This window comes from Gekko japonicus, unplaced genomic scaffold (assembly GCF_001447785.1).
Source record: "Gekko japonicus isolate JY-2015 unplaced genomic scaffold, Gekko_japonicus_V1.1 scaffold1456, whole genome shotgun sequence".
NCBI lineage: Eukaryota > Metazoa > Chordata > Lepidosauria > Squamata > Gekkonidae > Gekko > Gekko japonicus.
This window is the reverse complement of record NW_015169218.1, coordinates 336,668-354,702: the sequence shown is the minus strand read 5'-3', so window position 1 is coordinate 354,702 and position 18,035 is coordinate 336,668.

Below are 18,035 nucleotides of genomic sequence, written 5' to 3'. Positions count from 1 at the left end.
CTAGTTGCTTGTGGTCTGCATAAGAGCCCTGAACAGGACAGATCTTCGACATGGTCTCTGTGCTTCTCACCCATGGGTTTAGTGCGCCTGTGCTGAACCAGATCGGTGTTGTAGCAAGCTCCAACGGATTTTCGCGCCCAAACCTCGGGCAGGCGCAGGAACCCCTACTGCACATGCCCAGAGGGACGGGCAGGGAAATCCCACCAGTTCTCTTCTGACCGCTGCGCTGTTCGCAGCTCTTTTTGGTCGGTGAACTTACCTCAGTAGTTTTTGTCAGTTAGTAGCTCTCGGATTCCTCAGGACTCTTCCCTTTTCCTCATTCTTCTTGTTTTTCTTTAATTCGTTTGTGCCTTCCCCACCACCACCACCACCGGCCTTTTGTCTCTCCTCGCCTGTTCTTAGTTTATGGCAAAAAGGAATAAAAAGTGTGTGTGGGGGGTTTTTCAACCGCTGTACCTCTTGCGGAAGCAAATTGGCCGCTGTACCTCTTGCGGAAGCAAATTGGCCCCTCCGGATGGCCACACGCTTTGCCTATTCTGCCTGAAGGAGGCTCATCGTCCAGACTTCACTGCGCTAAATTCTCAAACCAAACGAGGAAGAACCAGGCAGCACGCTTGAGGGTGGCCCTTCTAGAATCTGTGTTAGCCCCTCATGCATTGGAGATGGATCCTGTTTCGCAGCCAACAGCTTTGACGTTGACTGCTCCATCAGCTTCGACGTGTCCGTCGGTACCGGTCCGCTTCCGATGTTGTGAGATCGGCCACAAAGCACTTGGCTCCACACGTGCAATCATCGACGTCGACCCCTGTAAAGAAGAAGAAGAAAGACCGGGCTGAGAAGACAGGCAAGGCAGCCTAAAAGGGCAGTACTAAACTCCCTAAGGTGCCTCAGCCTGATGTTGCTGTGGACCCTCCCACCGTCGTGGCCACCAAGGATCAGCCTACAGTTGTTGGTGCATCAACGATGGAGGCCCCACTGATTACTATGCAGCCGCCTATCCAGCTGCTAGACTCGCCCGTTCAGAGGGAGCTTCCAATCCTGATCGACATGGAACGCTGTTCCGATATGGACGAAGTTGATGTTCTCAGCCACATCTCCAGGCGGGACAGACCACCTTCCTCTTCCTCACCTTCTTGATCGTCCTCACCGGTCGATGCCGAGGGTCGAGACTGATGTCCTCGTCATCGCCGAATGTCGGGTGAACGTTGCCATTTTTCTGACTACGCACCACCAGTCTTGCCTCACCATCGCTCCCACTCTCGTTCCCATGACCGGGGCCTTTCCAAATCTCCAAGGCATCCCTATGTCAGGGACCATTCCCCAGGGGTTAGCAACCCCCCATTCAACTGATACCATGGGATCAGCGACAGCTCCAATACCTCTATGGAGCTTATCCGCCCGCTCCCACTATGCCCTGGTTGACCCCCGCCGGATTCTTGGATTGGGACCGATATTCCTCACGTCGATCCCGATCACCCCGTCGACTTCGAGTGCCTCCATCGGCCACAGTCTCCAGGGTGCCAGAATCTTCTCGCCCACGTCCACCAGCTCACAGGGATCAACGCGACCAGGGTACACCACCTGCGCCTTCGATGCCGAAGCCTTTGGTATCGACGCCATTACCACCGGTTGTGGTTGTCCCAGTCCAGTTGGAACCCCCAACACAAGTGCCGGACCACGAATCTTCGTCATCCGCAGCGGAGGCTTCTGAATCGGAGCTGTCAGACCCAGACAGTTCACCTGACGATCCGTCTCCAAGGCCGTCGGTAACGGATAACCTGCCTATTTCACCCTCTGAGGACATGTCCTCTTACGGCGACCTTATCAAATGTATGGCACACTTGCTGGGGCTCTCAGTACTCCAACCACAACCCTCGGTCTCCGACGCTGTCTTCGACGTGGTTCAATTAGATGTTTCGACGCCGATAGTGCTACCGATGTCAACTGTCCTCCTGCAAGCAGTCAAGGCGCCATGGGACAAACCCTCGTCCATGCCCATCTCCTCACGCCGATTGGACCACATGTATCGGGTCCAAGAACCCGGTGCCAAATTTCTCTTCAACCACCCAAAACCTAACTCCATGGTGGTAATGTCCTCCTCTAAGTCAAAGAAGACTCACTCCACTCCCTCTGACCGGGAGAGCAAGAAACTTGACACCTTTGGAAGGCGTTTCTATTCTACAGGCGCCCTGGGTGTGAAGAGCATGAATTACCAGGCGTGTATGAGCCGTTACCAGTACACCCTGTGGGAACGCCTTTTGGAGGTTTTGGCCGCCCTGCCGGAAGATAAGCACCAACAGGCCAGGAAACTACAAAAAGAGGGCCTGGTCCTTGCCAAACAACAAATAAATACGCCTAAGCACTCTCTGGACACAGCCTCCAAGACAATGTCCACCGCCATAGCTCTACGCATACATTCATGGTTACGCACTACATCTTTACAAGTAGACACCAGGTCATATGTCGAGGATTTGCCCTTTGATGGTTTGGGACTTCTCCATGCTTCCACTGATGGTGCGCTACAGGACATGGACAAGAGCATCAAGGTGTCCCGTACCTTAGGTGTATCCCCGTCTTCAAGGACCTTCAAAACCTGTACCTGGTCTCGGCTGTGGCAAAAGCGTCCCTACCATAGGCAGTTACTGGACCATTCATGGAGGGCCCGTTCTTCCTCAGGGGGCCAACATCTGCCCTATCAGCAACATCCTCGGTTTGGCCAGGGACAGCAATCCAATAGATCTAAGCCTGCGAAGCCATCCAAGCAGGGTCTTTAACTTCTTGTACTCCCCTCTTCACGATGTCTGCCTGGCAGCCTTTCTTCCGGCCTGGTGGGATATTACAACAGACTCTTGGGTCCTCTCCGTGGTAGTCTCTGGTTACCTTATAGAATTTACGCACCTCCCTGTCCTACCTATATTTGTCTGCAACCCCCCCCCATCCCCGGCCCTACTGGAAGAGGTCGCGGACCTTCTCACCAAGAATGCCATCAAACTGGTGCCACCTTCAGAACAAGGCAAGGGATTCTATTCCCGTTACTTCACCGTCCCGAAACAGGATGGTGGTGTTCGCCCGATCCTGGTCTTGAGAGGACTCAATACCTCCGTCCAGTATCGCCGCTTCCGGATGATCTCCCTTCAACAAATTCTGCCACTGCTCCGGAAAGGAATGTGGATGGCCACCCTGGACCTTCAAGATGCTTATTTTCATCTGGCAATACATCCTTCACACAGGCACTACCTTCGGTTTGCCATAGGTCAACACCACTTCCAATACACGGTTCTCCCCTTCGGCCTCTCCAGTGCGCCCAGGGTCTTCACCAAAACTATGGTAGTTGTGGCAGCGTTTCTCCGTCTCCAGGGGATCAGCATCTACCCGTACATCAATGACTGGCTCCTGGTTGCCGACTCCAAGCTTCCACTTCTCTGTCACATACGAGATACCCTCCGGTTGCTGAAAACGCTGGGCCTTTGGGTGAATACCGACAAGTCCCACCTACAACCTGCCCAACGGGTACAGTACATAGGTGTGTGCCTGGACTCCATTTGCTGCCGAGCTTTCCTGCCAGAGTACAGGGCCCGGCGCAACATCGACCTCACCCAAATTGGTTGCCTCTCAGCCCATGTTAACGGCACTGCTGATACAACAGCTACTAGGCCTGATGGCCGCCATTACGTCAGTCCTTGTCTTCGTGAAACTGCGGATGCGCCCTCTTCAACTATGGTTCATCCGCAATTTCGATCCGGCAAGGCATCTCCAAACACTCAGTCTGTCCGTCCTTCCGGATATACAGAATACTCTGTTATGGTGGACTTCCCCCAACAACCTCTTCCAAGGGGCTCCCTTTTATCCTCCAACACCTACCGTGACCTTGACAACAGATGCGTTGCAATGGGGATGGGGGGCACATCTCCAGGGCCTCTGCATCGGGAGCAGGTGGTCTCCAAGTTTCCGAACTCATCACATCAACTTCCTGGAACTCTTGGCGATAGAATTCGTCCTCCACTCCTTTCTGCCATTAGTCCATGAGAGATGTGTGGCCGTTCTCACGGACAACATTACAGCGCTCAGTTACGTAAACCAACAAGGGGGCACTGTGTCCCGTCGCCTCTGCGATCTGGCAATTCGTTTATGGAACTGGTGCCTGTCTCAACGCATTCATCTGACTGCGACCCACATACCTGGCCACCTGAATGTTCGAGCTGACAGCCTCCGTCACTTCCCTCCGGCACCGGATCTCCTGTTCCTCTTGGGAACATGGCTACTGCATCACAATGTCTGCCGCCTCAAACTTGGAAGGTGTGCCGCAGGGATTCTCCTCACATGTGACTGAGGTTTTGATCAATCCTAGGAAACCCTCCACACGTAAATCCTATGCATGCAAATGGAACAAGTTTTGTTCGTTTATGGGTGTGCCCACTTCTCAAGCAACTTTGGCTGGTCTGACAAGGATCTTTGATTTTCTGTTATCCTTGGCCGACTCTGGTTTGTCACAATCCTCGTTAAAAGTTTACCTAGCCGCCTTATCGGCGTACCATGTTCGAGTTGAGGGACACTCAGTTTTTTCTTATTCCCTCTCCAAACGTTTCCTAAAGGGACTCTTACATCTCTACCCTCCTATCCGATGTCCGGTGGAGCAGTGGAATCTGCCGATGGTCTTACACCAGCTTACACGGAAGCCATTCGAGCCGCTTGTGACGTGTGATATGCAGCTGCTTTCTTGGAAGACGGCGTTTCTCGTAGTCATCACTTCCACACGTAGGGTAGGAGAACTCATGGCGCTCAGGTGTGATCCACCCTACCTTATGTTCCTACCTGATGGTGTGCGTCTTGTCCCGGACATATCCTTCCTTCTGAAGGTTGTGTCGGAGTTCCACCTTCAGGCGAAGATTCTCCTGCCGGACTTCTATCCTTCTCCAAAGTCTCCGGAGGAATGTCTCTACCACACATTAGACACAAAGTGGGCACTCCTCTTCTACTTACAGAGGACTTGCTCAACCAGGCATGATCCCCACCTGTTTGTCTCTTATGCTACTAGAAGTGCTGGAACTCACATCACATCCCAGCGCTTGTCAAGGTGGATTGTTGAACTGATCCGTCTGTGTTACCTGGTTGCCAAATGCCCTCTGCCTACTCAGCTTAAAGCACACTCCAGCAGGGCTGTGGCTGCTTCCACTGCATTTCTGAATGGCGTCTCCCTTACTGATGTTTGCAACGCGGCCACTTGGTCAACACCGAATACATTCATCAGACACTATGCGATTGATGTTCGTGGCTCGATTCGCACAGTCATGGACCGTCAGGTTCTCTCATCTGGGTCGCAGTAACTACTTACCAGCACCCTCCTCCAGGTAGGATATTGCTTGCACAGAGACCACGTCAAAGCACAGAGACCACGTCAAAGATAAACAGGTTACAGGTAACTGGTGATCTTCGAGTGGTCATCTGTGCATTCACACCGCCCACCCTCCTTCCCCACTGCTGTCAGACTCTAACTTGGCTCCTGCGCTTGCCCGAGGTTTGGGCGCGAAAATCCATTGGCGCTTGCTACAACACCGATCTGGTTCAGCGCAGGCGCACTAAACCTATGGGTGTGAATGCACAGATGACCACTCGAAGATCACCAGTTACAAGTAAGCAACCTGTTTTTCCAGCCCCTGGGCCTTCTGTTTGACATCCCTGGTGTACATAGTGGTATAAACCACAGTCCCTAATAATTTGTCCGTGTATCTTTTTGAATCATTTTGTACAGTGCTATCTTATTGCTTGTGTAGAAAGGCCCTCCTGAATAATTCAGTGTCCATAGTTTGCAAAAAGCCAGGAGAGAGCGGGGGGGGGGCGTCTTGACATCCTCAGGCTGACTGTTCCACAAAATGGGGGCCACAACTGTAACATTCTGTGGCAACTTTATTCGCATGGCATTCCAGTACAGAATTTCAGCCAAAAGATCTTGGAACACACTGTCTTGATATTTGTAATACCCATAATTCTTTGCTTGTTTTAGAAATAATGTCCCATGTTCTGGAGAGAAGCAGCTATTGTATCATGAGAAGCATCTGACCAAAGCAAGTCTGTAGCCAGTTTGGTATAGTGGTTAAGTGTGTGGACTCTAATCTGGGAGAACCGGGTTTGAATCCTCAGTCCTCCAGTTGCACCTGCTGGATGACCTTGGGCAAGCCATAGTTCTTTCAGAGCTGTTTTCTCAAGGGCAGTCCTCGAAAGAGCTCTCTCAGCCCCACCTACCTCACAGGGTGTCTGTTGTGGGGAGGGGAAGGGAAAGGACTTTGCAAGCTGCTCTGAGACTCTTGAGTGAAGGGCGGGGTATAAATTCAATCTCTTCTCTTCTTCTGTATGCATTGTCTCTCTTTATCCCATCCTTCCTTCAAGGAGCGGAGGGCAGTGTGTGTGGGTCTCCCTCCCTCTCAATTTGTAGCATTAGAGGGGAAAACAGAAGCAAGCCAGTCTTGCAAATAACTTATGGAATCCAAAATCCTTCAAGCCCTACCTCACTTTGCCCCAGAATGCTTAGAGGCAAAGATGGTTCCTTTTTGTGAGCAGTTTTCAACTGATGATATAGAAGCAAAAATTATGTTCTCTCCAACAGTCTTCTAAGCCTAGGCAGCAGTGAGTGCCATCCCCCCCCGGTTTCATATTTCCTGATAATAAGTTGTTTTTTAATAGGGTTTGGATTCATTGTTATTTCCAAAGAAATGCCCTTCAAAACTGCTTCAATTTGTGAGAAGTTTTCTCCATCATTTGAGGAAACTTCTCAGCCCTGCAGGATTCATGTTGTTTACAGGCACACCAGAGTTAGAAAAATACAATTCTAAAGCACTAGAAAATCTTTCTCTGATCTTATCAGCTTTAGAGCTCTAAAAGCCAATGCTAGGTGTCTTGAACAGAGGATAGCACCTGGAAATAGCTGCAAAAGGAAGATTTAGCAGATGGATTCCAGAGAAACAAGCCCTATCCAACTGTCTAGTGACATTACCAATTCTTCCACTCTCAGACAATTCTCTGGGCCTCTAGAAATGCCAGGCGCTTTCCCCCTCAATGTTTTGAGTATTTTAAAATTTTCAACAAGTAAAAATCCCCAAAGACCACTTTGGATAGTTCCGGCAGAAGTAGTCAAACCATATTCGAGACATAAAGGAGAAGACTGGATACCGTATAGAGACATCTTAAAGGTGGAAGGGAGAAACTTTGAGTTAAAAGGCAGAGAGGAGATAGACTTTGAATATGATATGTTAAATTATAATCAGATTTATGACTTATATAAAACTAACAAGAAAGAGTTTGGGTTTAGGGAAAAATATAATGAAATGGAGTGTGTGTGGGTGGAAAAAGGGGAAAAATGATATCTAAAATCTATAAGGTATTGTTAAAATGGTATACAGAAGATGAAACGGTAAAAGAACAAATGATAAAATGGGCAATTAATATGAATAAAGAGATATCTATGTCATCTTGGGAATATTTATGGAAAAATTCAATGAAAATTTCAACATGTAATAATTTAAAAGAAAACTGCTATAAAATGATGTATAGATGGTATATGACACCCAAAAAGATTGCCAATATGAGTGATAACATGTCTAACAAATGCTGGAAATGTAAAAAAGTAGAAGGTTCATTTTACCATATGTGGTGGACTTGTGATAAAGCAGTGAATTTTTGGACGGAGGTCCATAATGAAATGCAGAAAATTTTGAAATGTACCTTTAAAAAAGAACCAGAAATACTACTTTTGGGTCTTAAAATGGAAGAAGTGAATGTAACAAAGAGAACATTGTTATGGTATTTGATTACAACGGGCAGAATGACTTATGCTCAAAGTTGGAAGCAAGAAAGAATACCTGAGTTATGGGAATGGATAAGGAAGCTGCTTTTTATGGCAGAAATGGATAAAATGACAAGGAAACTAAATAATAGAGAAGATGAAGAATTTTTTGCAGATTGGACAGACTTCAAAGACTATTTAGAGAAACATTGGGATGTTAAGAATAATTTGTTCTGCTTTAATAACTATTAAGAATAGATTACAGATATGTTGAATAGAAGACAGCTATAAAAATGTTACCTATAAGGCTGAAAATTAGGAATAAGGTAGCAAAAGAAATTGTGAACTTTTAAGTATTGTTTAAGAGGAGGGAAAAAATAAGAGAACGAGACGTGGTTGGGGTGGGAGCGCTGCGGGAAGCCAGGAGCAGGGGAGGGAGGGTGAAAGGGAAAAGGGATATATTATGAATAATGGAATGGTTTAATATTGAACTTGTTGTTATATCCTGATAATAAAATTGTTTTTTAAAAAAAACAAGTAAAAATCCTGTTGCTGCTGTGATTTGTTACCCCATCCAGTAACAATTTTAAATAGCTCTGATGTTCTTGCTAACATACTGTACTTTAGTCTACCAAGAAATCCTCAGCCGGCTTGAGAACACAATCAGAACTGATAAAAGATTTAAGGGGGGGGGGATCTAAATCTATATACACAGTGTTTTTTCTATTGCACGGTAACAACCCAGATCAGGTGGCACTGGGGGGGGGGACGCTTCACCCCATCAGGCCAAATGCCAACTTGATTTGGTTTATAGAAGTACACATAAGTACATATAGACAAAACCTCAAGCACAATTAGGATTCCAAATGTTGCAAAACGAGAACAAACACCAAAGATTTCATAAGAGATATGTTTATTATACTTTTTTTTAAAAGCTGGTTTGCTTGCAGTGTATAACGATGCATCATACTGCTGTACCATGCTTGAGATAGGGTAGACTTCATGATGGGAAGGAAAGAGTCCAAAGAAAAGGCTGGGAACTATCCTAGTGAATATTTTCAAATGAATGGCACACATGAGATTGCATCCTTATTAAATATATTTTTGTTAGGTTTATTCAAAGGCTCATGGCCATTGTGGTTGATTCAGGCACAAAGACGCACCATTTTTAAGAGGCCAACTACACATCACCTACAAAAAATGTGCATGAAGTTTTGGTAATATGAAGTTGTCAGACTCACAGCAAACAATGAAATACACTCTTGCAGGAAGGTTTTATTTTATTGAAGCCATGAAGTACTTAGAACAGATTCTCTGTTCAGAATAACACAAGGTGCTTGAGACAGGTATAATAAAGCAAGTTTAAAATAATATGGGCCAATAGATATGATTCCCGCGCCCGCCCTGAGGACTCATCGCGCGCCCAAACCCTGAGAAAGCAACGGTTGTAGCTCACTGTATTCATGCCCTCATGATCCATTCTTTCTCAGTAGGGAAGCAATGTGAACTATTTTGATGAGGAATAATACCAAGCCAGTGAGGTGAATTAGGCTGAGAGTGTGTGTCCAGACCAAGTTCACCTAGCACATTCCCTTTGTAGACTGGGGATTTTGAACTTAGACTTCCCAGACAGTAGGCTAATACTGACCACTGTACATTGCTGTCTCTCTATTCTTGCACTGCCACATAAGAGTTATGGTTATTTCTCTGGGGAAGACTATAGTTTTGTAGACAAACACATAGCCCTCAGTCTGTGTCAGGATGCCTTCTCATGTTCTTGACCAGTACACGAAGCAATTTATGTACAAAAGCTTGCAATGCCCAGACATTTCATGTTTTCTCCTGGGTCCTAGGCTCAGAGCACTGAGTATGAGATTTCTGTAATGAATGTCAATAAATCAAAAGCAAGTCTGCAGCTTATAGATACAAGATTGCTACAGCAGAGACATTTTGATGCAATAATTCAGAGCAAGAGGTGTCAGTTATCAGAGACTGTTAAATAAAATATTGCAAGAGTACTACTGTTTTAAGCATGTTTTATTTTTAAAAAACCTTTTGTTTGTGTCCTTTATAAAGTTTATATCTCCGCTACCTGGCATTACATTTTATGACACACATGGTTCGCCCCAATAAGGTGTCATTTATGTCAGATCCAGCCCTCATAACAAATGAGTTCGACACCCCTGATTTAGACCATACTGGTTTCAATTTGTCTCCTTTAGTTCAACCAGGATGGGATCTGCCAGGCTTTCTTAGGAGAACTGATCCACAATTGCAGTGGTTTTGGCAAAGGACATGGTATATATATTTTAATTAAAGACCATCCAGACTGGCTGCAACAAGTTGGTCATGTTGGTCATGGGTGAAACTTCCTGTTAAAGAGAAAGCCCTGCCCCCAAAATGTAGTGCCTTAATAGTTACCCTATGGAAAGACATGGCTATTTCCATACAAAGTTTTTATTTTGGTCTTGGGTTTTGGGAAGTGGACCCGCTCCCTCCCCATATCGTGATGGTGCATTTGTGTACCTCCTGGGATTTCTCTAGGTTTTTTTTCAATCTTTCCCAAACCTGCTTTGCTGTGAACTTTTGGGAAAGCCTGTAGCAAAGACTGGATGGCTACTGGGGAGGTGAGAAAGCCTGAATTTTCCTGGTCCTGCCCACACAACCACCATTTTCTCTGCTGTTGTCCATGTGGCAGCCATCTCCTCCCCCCACCCTGGGCAATTGAATATAATTGTAATGATATAACAATACATGTATCAAGTTCTCTGAATTCCCAGGTTTCATTTTTTAAGTAAAACATTTACATCTCCCTTTCATTTGGGAGATATAAGGGGAAAAGTGTATCTTTTCAACAAAAGGGGCTACAGACTTGCTTTTAAAAAAATTAAACCTGGACAGAGATTACTATATTGCTGTAACAACATAAGGATACTACATCGCTGATTGAAAATACTGAAAAAAGGCCTGGTGGGATGTGTGTGGGGATGTCTGCTGATTGAGTGGGGCAGAGACTATAACAAAGCCCGTCACTTGGAAACAACAGTTCCACTGTGCTGTATCAGCAGCTGCAGCAAATGGGAAAAGAGTGGGCATACAAGCCCTATTCCCAGCGTTACGGCAGGAAGTGTGTAGCCGCCATTCTAAATAGTGCCTGCTCCGGCCATTATCTTACAAAATAGCTGCCTTCTCAGCTGAAGGTTCAGCCCCAGATGGTGCAAATGCTTGAAATAATGGTCAACTCAACAGGGGCAATTCAGGATAATAATTTTATTGACTACACAAGGGTTTTTAATCTCTAAACAACAAAGAGCACTAAATTCTAAATGGTAGAATTAAAATTCAGCTGCCAGCGTGCACACACATTACGGCAACCTACTGGAACTGAGTCAGGAAGCAGCTAAAAGGAAATAAGTACACTTGAGTAAACTATTAACTGACACCAACTGTTGCAGCTGTAGGTAAAACAAATGACTGATAACAATGCACCTGCCCTTCTATAAAATGCTCCCTGTGATGGGCACTAGAGATTATGATAAGTGGGCAGTAAACTATATTTTCCAGTTTGGTAAATAATAATGAAAAAAAGTTTTGTTGTTAGTATGAACAGCTGACGTTTTTTTCTGCTTAGCACAAACTTTTGTCTTAACTGGAGATTTACAAGACAAGAAAGGCTGTATGTAGAATAAATAGTTTGGTACATGGACTGGAAGATGTTGGCTGACTCATACAGATTAATGCCTTTCAAATAGACAGATTTTCACTGAAATAATGCACTAGTCTTTATTATGCAGCTGTTCTCATTTCACAAAAACTGCCATTCCATCAGAGTTAATATTTAAAGTACAAGGAATAGTTGGGAATGCACAGAAAACAAGCAAGGTGTTTGACAACAGAGGAAACTTGCAAAATGTTGTTACTACAGCTGTGCTGAATTACTCGTTATTAAGTTTTTGCTGTTACTGAAATCAATTTTTTTTCCTTTCACTCCTCCCCCATTACAAACCTTCATTAGTGCTCCATTATTTGATGACATCATTGTGCTATGACATGATTGGCCAGTACGGCATATATAATTGTCTTAAAGAATGAGGAATTAGTTGCAGCATCAATAGACCCAGAAATTTATTTTATTTTATTTATTTATTTATAATCACATTTATACCCCACCCTCCCCACAAAGCAGGCTCAGCAGGGACATCGGGAGATAAAAAATGGTGCCAAACCAACTTTAACAGAACTCCAGTAAATTCTGTAAGAATTCCACAGGAAACTTTTAAAATTCCCAACCACTGTACTTTGATGGGCAATACAAAGCAAATGGAATTTTATTGAAATTCTAAATTTTACTGTACCATTCAAACTTTGCAAAATCAACAAAAAGTGTGTGTGCACACGAAAGCTCATACCTTGAATAAACCTTTGTTGGCCTTAAAGGTGCCACTGGACTCTACATTTGTTGCATAACTTTGTAAAGTGTAACTGGAAAGTTCAATGGAATTATTCTCAGCTGTGAATGGGCAGAGTTGCCTACAATTATGGGTGTAGACAAGCTGATTTAGAAATGAACTGTTTGGTTTGTGCTGCTTACAGCTGATGTTCCAGATCATCTGCAGATTCAGGCATGTTTAGGAATACATGGTAAACTAAAGAGAATAATGTCAGATCACAGCAGAAAATGCACTGCAATTATCTGTTTGGTATCATGGAGAATCATCTAGACTAAAACTCCAAACACTTAATTAGAATATTACCTAATTGAGGAGATCTTACTGAGTAACAGAGACAGTTCCACAAGAACACCACAAATGAGAACGCAATACTTTACTCTAGCACAGAGAAATTATAACTGAAATTAATGCAAGGATTTTTTTTACAGTAGATACAATATATCTATGAACAGACGTTTAAAGAAGTAAACTCAAGTTTTCTCATCTATACACCTAACCAGTAGCTAGTTGCCTCTTTCTAGGCCAGATCCAGACTGTATCCTGGGATCAGGCTTAACCGACTGCAGGAATGCAAAGACCCAGTGTCCCGTTTGTCCAGCTAGTATCTCCTTCCCTCACCCAGGGCTGTCCTTAAGACTAGAATACGCATTAGGGCTGCATCTATGTGGGAGTGCGAAAACGTATTTGTCACAGCAGAGGCAGCAAGTGGCATGGGAGAAGGCAGCACTACTCACAAGCCTGTGCTGCTTCCTGCAACCCCTTTTTCTTCCTATCATAGCTGCACAAAAGCACAGATGTGGCAGTGACCATGACGAAGCCTGCTCCATGGCCCAGAAACCCACCTTCCCTTTCCCAGAAAAAAACCTTTAAAAAGCAAAAAAGGGAATGAGGAATTTGCAGAACTTCCTTCTGCTATTTTGAAGGTGGAGCTTAGCTCTGTCCCTCTTCTCGTAGTGGCTACGGGTGGAGTATTCGGGAGCCGCCACACAGTACCCACTTTGAACTGGACCAAAGGAGGTTTCCCCCTGATCTGCTTTAAAGGAGAAAGCCCCTGGGGAAACCCACAAGCTGTACTCAGAATGAGCCTGATGTCATCTGGATGCTCCCATTTAAGGGGGGGGGAGAAATCCTTGGGTTGACTCAAGCTGAAGTGCAGCAGTAATCCTCTTATGGAACTGGGTTGCCCTGGATATTTCCATGATGGTAAAACATGTTCAAATGATTTCCAACTACAGCATTGGGACACAGCACCCTATCAAGAGCTCTGGCAGTGAAGTATGATGCTGCAGTGATGTTGTACTGACATCCCTGGATGTATATAATAACCACATTTAGAAAGGGTTTTTTTAAAAAAAATCTTGATTCCACCCCAAATGCTATTTAACAATATTGAAATCATGATTTGGGGGTGGGGGAGGGGAAGGATTATCTACATCTCTTTGTGATAATAAACTAAAGTAGGGAAGGGTAGACATTTCTAATTCCCAGGTGCCACGTTGGAGTATTATGATACTAAGGCAACTAAGTGCCTGGGAATTTCCCAGTCCTGCTGACAAGGAAAAATAACTTTGCCTTTTTACATTAGTTACAGACCTTGGGATATCTTTTGCCCTACAGCACAAGATCTAAAACTATAACTATTTTGATTCAGTGAAAATGACACGTTTTATGCAGCCTTTGGAAATGTGTAAGATGTTGTAACTTCCCGATCTCCTGTCCAGAGAATTTATTAGGTAACAATTCATCAGCCTTAAATACGGACTTCTTGGAGGGGGGGGGCAAATTCAAAACATCCTGTCTCAATTAAGCACACCTGCACATTAGGATCAATCATAAAAACTGATTGTAGTGTCAGCTGTTGCAATGCTATATAAAAGCAAAAAAAAAGCCCCCCAAACACACCTAGTGATGACCAATCTAACCTTCCCTGCAGCACTGTTTTAAAAGGGTAATTCTAGGAACAAATACATAAAATAATTATATAAGGCATTACAGATCATTTTTAGAATTACAACTAGCCTCATTATCTACTGACTAATAATTGGCAACTCGATCCTCAATGTTTCTGCTACCCTGTCCAATGACTACAGTGGCATAATGACATGGTAGATACCCAGTGTAGGCTATTTTTACAGCAAAGTTTATCATGCTGAAACAGAAGCCTGGCAAATAGCAAGGAGGCACCAGAAGCTGTTCACGTCACTTCATCTCTTCATTAGGAAAAGCTTCACCTAGCCATCAAACAACTGTTGACAACTTAGAAAACATACAAGAAAAAAAAGGTTGGAAGCTCTAAGTGATAACTCATGGTCACTTGCAAAAGTGTGTGTCAGGGGTCCCCAAGCCTTTCTGAGTCTGCAGGCATCTTTGGAATTTTGACACAGGAGATGGAGCCAGATGCAAAATGGCTGCCAAACCTTACCTTCACAAGGAGAACCTTGTGCTGTGGTAGCAGCTGCAGCCAAAGCAACATTTTTAGAAATCTACACAGCCAATCAAATCCCCAATGGCCAATCAAAACCTTCCTGGGCAAAAGCTCCATTTGGCCCCTCCCACTTTCTCAAACACTTGCGGTTACCATGGCACCTACGGGCACCATGCTGGGGACCCCTGGTGTATGTCATTATTTATTAGTGCATTAGTCTTAGGATCAGCTCTTTTGAGTACAGCATTTGTTGATAGCCTGAATATCCACATTTAAGTGGACCACTCAACAGAGTAACCAGAAATACCAAGGCTTATGTAAGCAAGGCTACACTGACCCCTTCCCTCTCCCCAGAAATGAAACTCTTCCTTTTGTTGTTTTCTAGCATAACACTGAAATTGCATACATATTTTCTAGCACCTTAATAATCTCTTGGGGGAATCTTTCCCCATTTTGATAGCATGCGCTGTCACTCCTCCAATTTGTGCAGGAGCAGAGACTTCCCTACCCTTTATAGACTTCCCTACCCTTCCCTACCCTTTCAGATAGTCCACACTATCTGATAACAGATGACTGACATACCTAGTGAAAGGTTGTGTGTACACTGCCACCTCCAACCAGTCCTGTTCTTCATAGTAGATGAAACTGACCAGGTTGTGGGGATAAGCCTTGTGAATGCCACCTGTATGGAACACAACTTGCCTTGTGAAACACAACTTTATGTAGGGCTACCCATGAAACTCACCTGGAAACTCCAACTGGTACAAAATGAGGTGGTGCAGGTCCTTATGGGGATCCCACGGAGGGCTCAAATACACCCGGTGCTACGTGAACTGCATTGGTTGCGGCTGGAGCACTGTTTCCAGATTCAAAGTTTTGGTTTTAAAGCCCTTTAACAGTCAGGGACCTATGCACCTTTGGGACTGCCTCTCTCATAGTACGTCCCCCAAAGGGCATTAAGATCAGCAGACAAGAATCTTCTGGTGGTCCCCAGCCCCAAAGATATCTGGCTGGCCTCAACCAGGGCCAGGGCCTTTTCTGTCCTGGCCCCAGCCTGGTGGCACTCTCTGCCAAGTGACACCTGTGTCCTCTCTGATCTATTAAAGTTTCACAGGGCATGTAAGGCAGAGATGTTCCACCGGGCCTTTGAATGAGGCCAGAAAGAGTTCCTTACATCTGCCTGGCACCCACTCCCCCCATGACTGAATGCTAGCATTGCCATCTTGTTTTTAAATTTTTTTGAAATGTTTAAATGCTTGAATGTTTTAAATACTGAGTTTTTGTGGTTTTAATTTACCGTACTGAATTGTTGTGAACAAAAAACCCCCTAATCTAATAAATAAATAATAACAAACTTCTTTCACACCTATATACACAGATGTCAGAGCACTTTTTAAAGTGAGACAAATCTTATGTGCAGTAGACATGATTTTTAACACATTGGATGCCTTCTCAGGTATTGGTTTTCTAGGCAGCAAAAATCTTTTTCCTTTTAGCCAGGCTTAGAAACCATGTCATCATCAGCCTGAGGCAGTATCCCTATTTCAGAAAAGCTGATGCCTAGTTTCTGCAGTGAGAGAAGTCAGAGGCCAAACTTTCTCAGAGGAAGTGCTGTGGCGTTTGTCTCGTGTCTCAACTTTGCTCGCAATCTTACAGCTACTTACTGGAGGGCAATCTATGGGGAAAGGGGGAAGAGTTCTGGAGAACTCCAAAACTCTCAGACACCACTGTGTGCTGTGCTACTTCTGGTCAGTCGTAATTCAAGCGACGACCCGACTTTTGTTACTGACTCCAGGACTAGCCCGGTTATTAAAGTCAATAGGTTTCTTTTATTAACTCTGTGTCAAGAAAGCATCCCCCCCGCCCGCCCGCCATAGGCAGGCCCACGTCTCTGCTGGTGCCGCCTCGACAGAGCTTTCCGCGCCGTGATTTCCTGCAGATCTCCCGGCGGCACCTGCTCGTCTGGCGCGGCCACGCGTCACGCCCGCTCCTTCTTTTCGCGCGAGCTGAGCCAAGAGTCGCGTGGCACTCCCCCCGCGAAAGCCGCTCGCTCGTCTGCGCCGTCACTCCCGCCCCCCGCTGTTTGTCAGTCCCGCCCAAGACAAAATGCGGGCGAGCAAGGGGAGAATGGGGGGGGGGGGCTGCTAGTCCTTGATAGGCGCCCTCCCCCAGCTGACAAGGCTCATGTTGCCCCCGCGCAGGACTAACCGGGGCTATGCTGCCCTTCCCCCAAGCGCAGACCTCCTCGGGGAAAAAAACGCGGCGAAACCATGGACGCTTCCTTCCCGTCACAACACAAGGAAGGCACAAATAAGCACCACTTGGGAAGGGCGGGGAAAGGGTTTGCGTTCGCTGCTGAGTCTTGCTAGGATCCACGGGGCCGGCGGCTTGCCCGAGAGGTTTGACCGACCCCTATGCAAGTTTACGATGAAGAAAGCCCCGCTCAGTGTAACGGGGTTTAAGTCCTACGTAAGCAAGCACAGGAATGCAGCCTTTCCGTTCAAGCCTGTGTATCCTCGGGCGTAAGTCCCGCTTCATTAAGGAGGGGCGGGCGACGTCGAAGGTACTTTTATAAAGAGCTGCTGTTTTGCAAACCGAGGATTTGGTGGCGCCTTGAGGCGCGGCTGCGACCCGGACGTGCCGCCCCAGAGAAGCTTGGGCAAGCTACGCTCTGGCGGAAGTTTGGGGGGGGGGGGGAGGACCGCTACACACCTAATTGCTGGCGGGGCTGAGCCGCCTTAGCCAGTGAGACGGTCGACCAGAGGCCGCCGCAGGGACCAAAGAAAGGGCGCGCAAAACCAAAGGCGCCTGCCAAGCGCGCGCAGAGCGGTGAGGCGCCGCCTGGAGATCAGTGCTGCAGCGCCAGGGGTAGGCCCTGGTCGCTCTTACCTCCGACTTCCCGCTCTAACAGGTGCTCACGGCCAGCCGCAGAGCGAAACAAGCCCGGCACCTTGGCCTTCTGCGGCAGTTTCCCCCTTTCTTCCGGTGACCTCGCAGCGACCTCCTGGGGAGAACACAGACAAAAGGGTGGAGTGGGGAAATAGAGCAAATGGCGTCGGAGCTTGTGCTTTGGGGATTCAGACCCTACCTGTTTTCTGTGCATATTATTATTACTTCTCTGTTCAGGAAAAAAAATAAATAGTAAACTGAGTTCTAAGAGGGCGGCTCTAGACATGCCCGGACAGGAGCTGCGGTTCAGTAAATAGCTGTATGATAATCCACTGTAGATCCTGCAGGCTGCAGTTTTGAAATCACAGTGTACTAGGTGCCCTATTCGTGTCAGATGGACTACTCTGGCCAAGGGCTTTGAACCTGTGGAGCTACTATGGTGTAGTTGTTAGAGTTATGGACTGGGATCTGGGTTCAAATGCTCCCTCTCTTA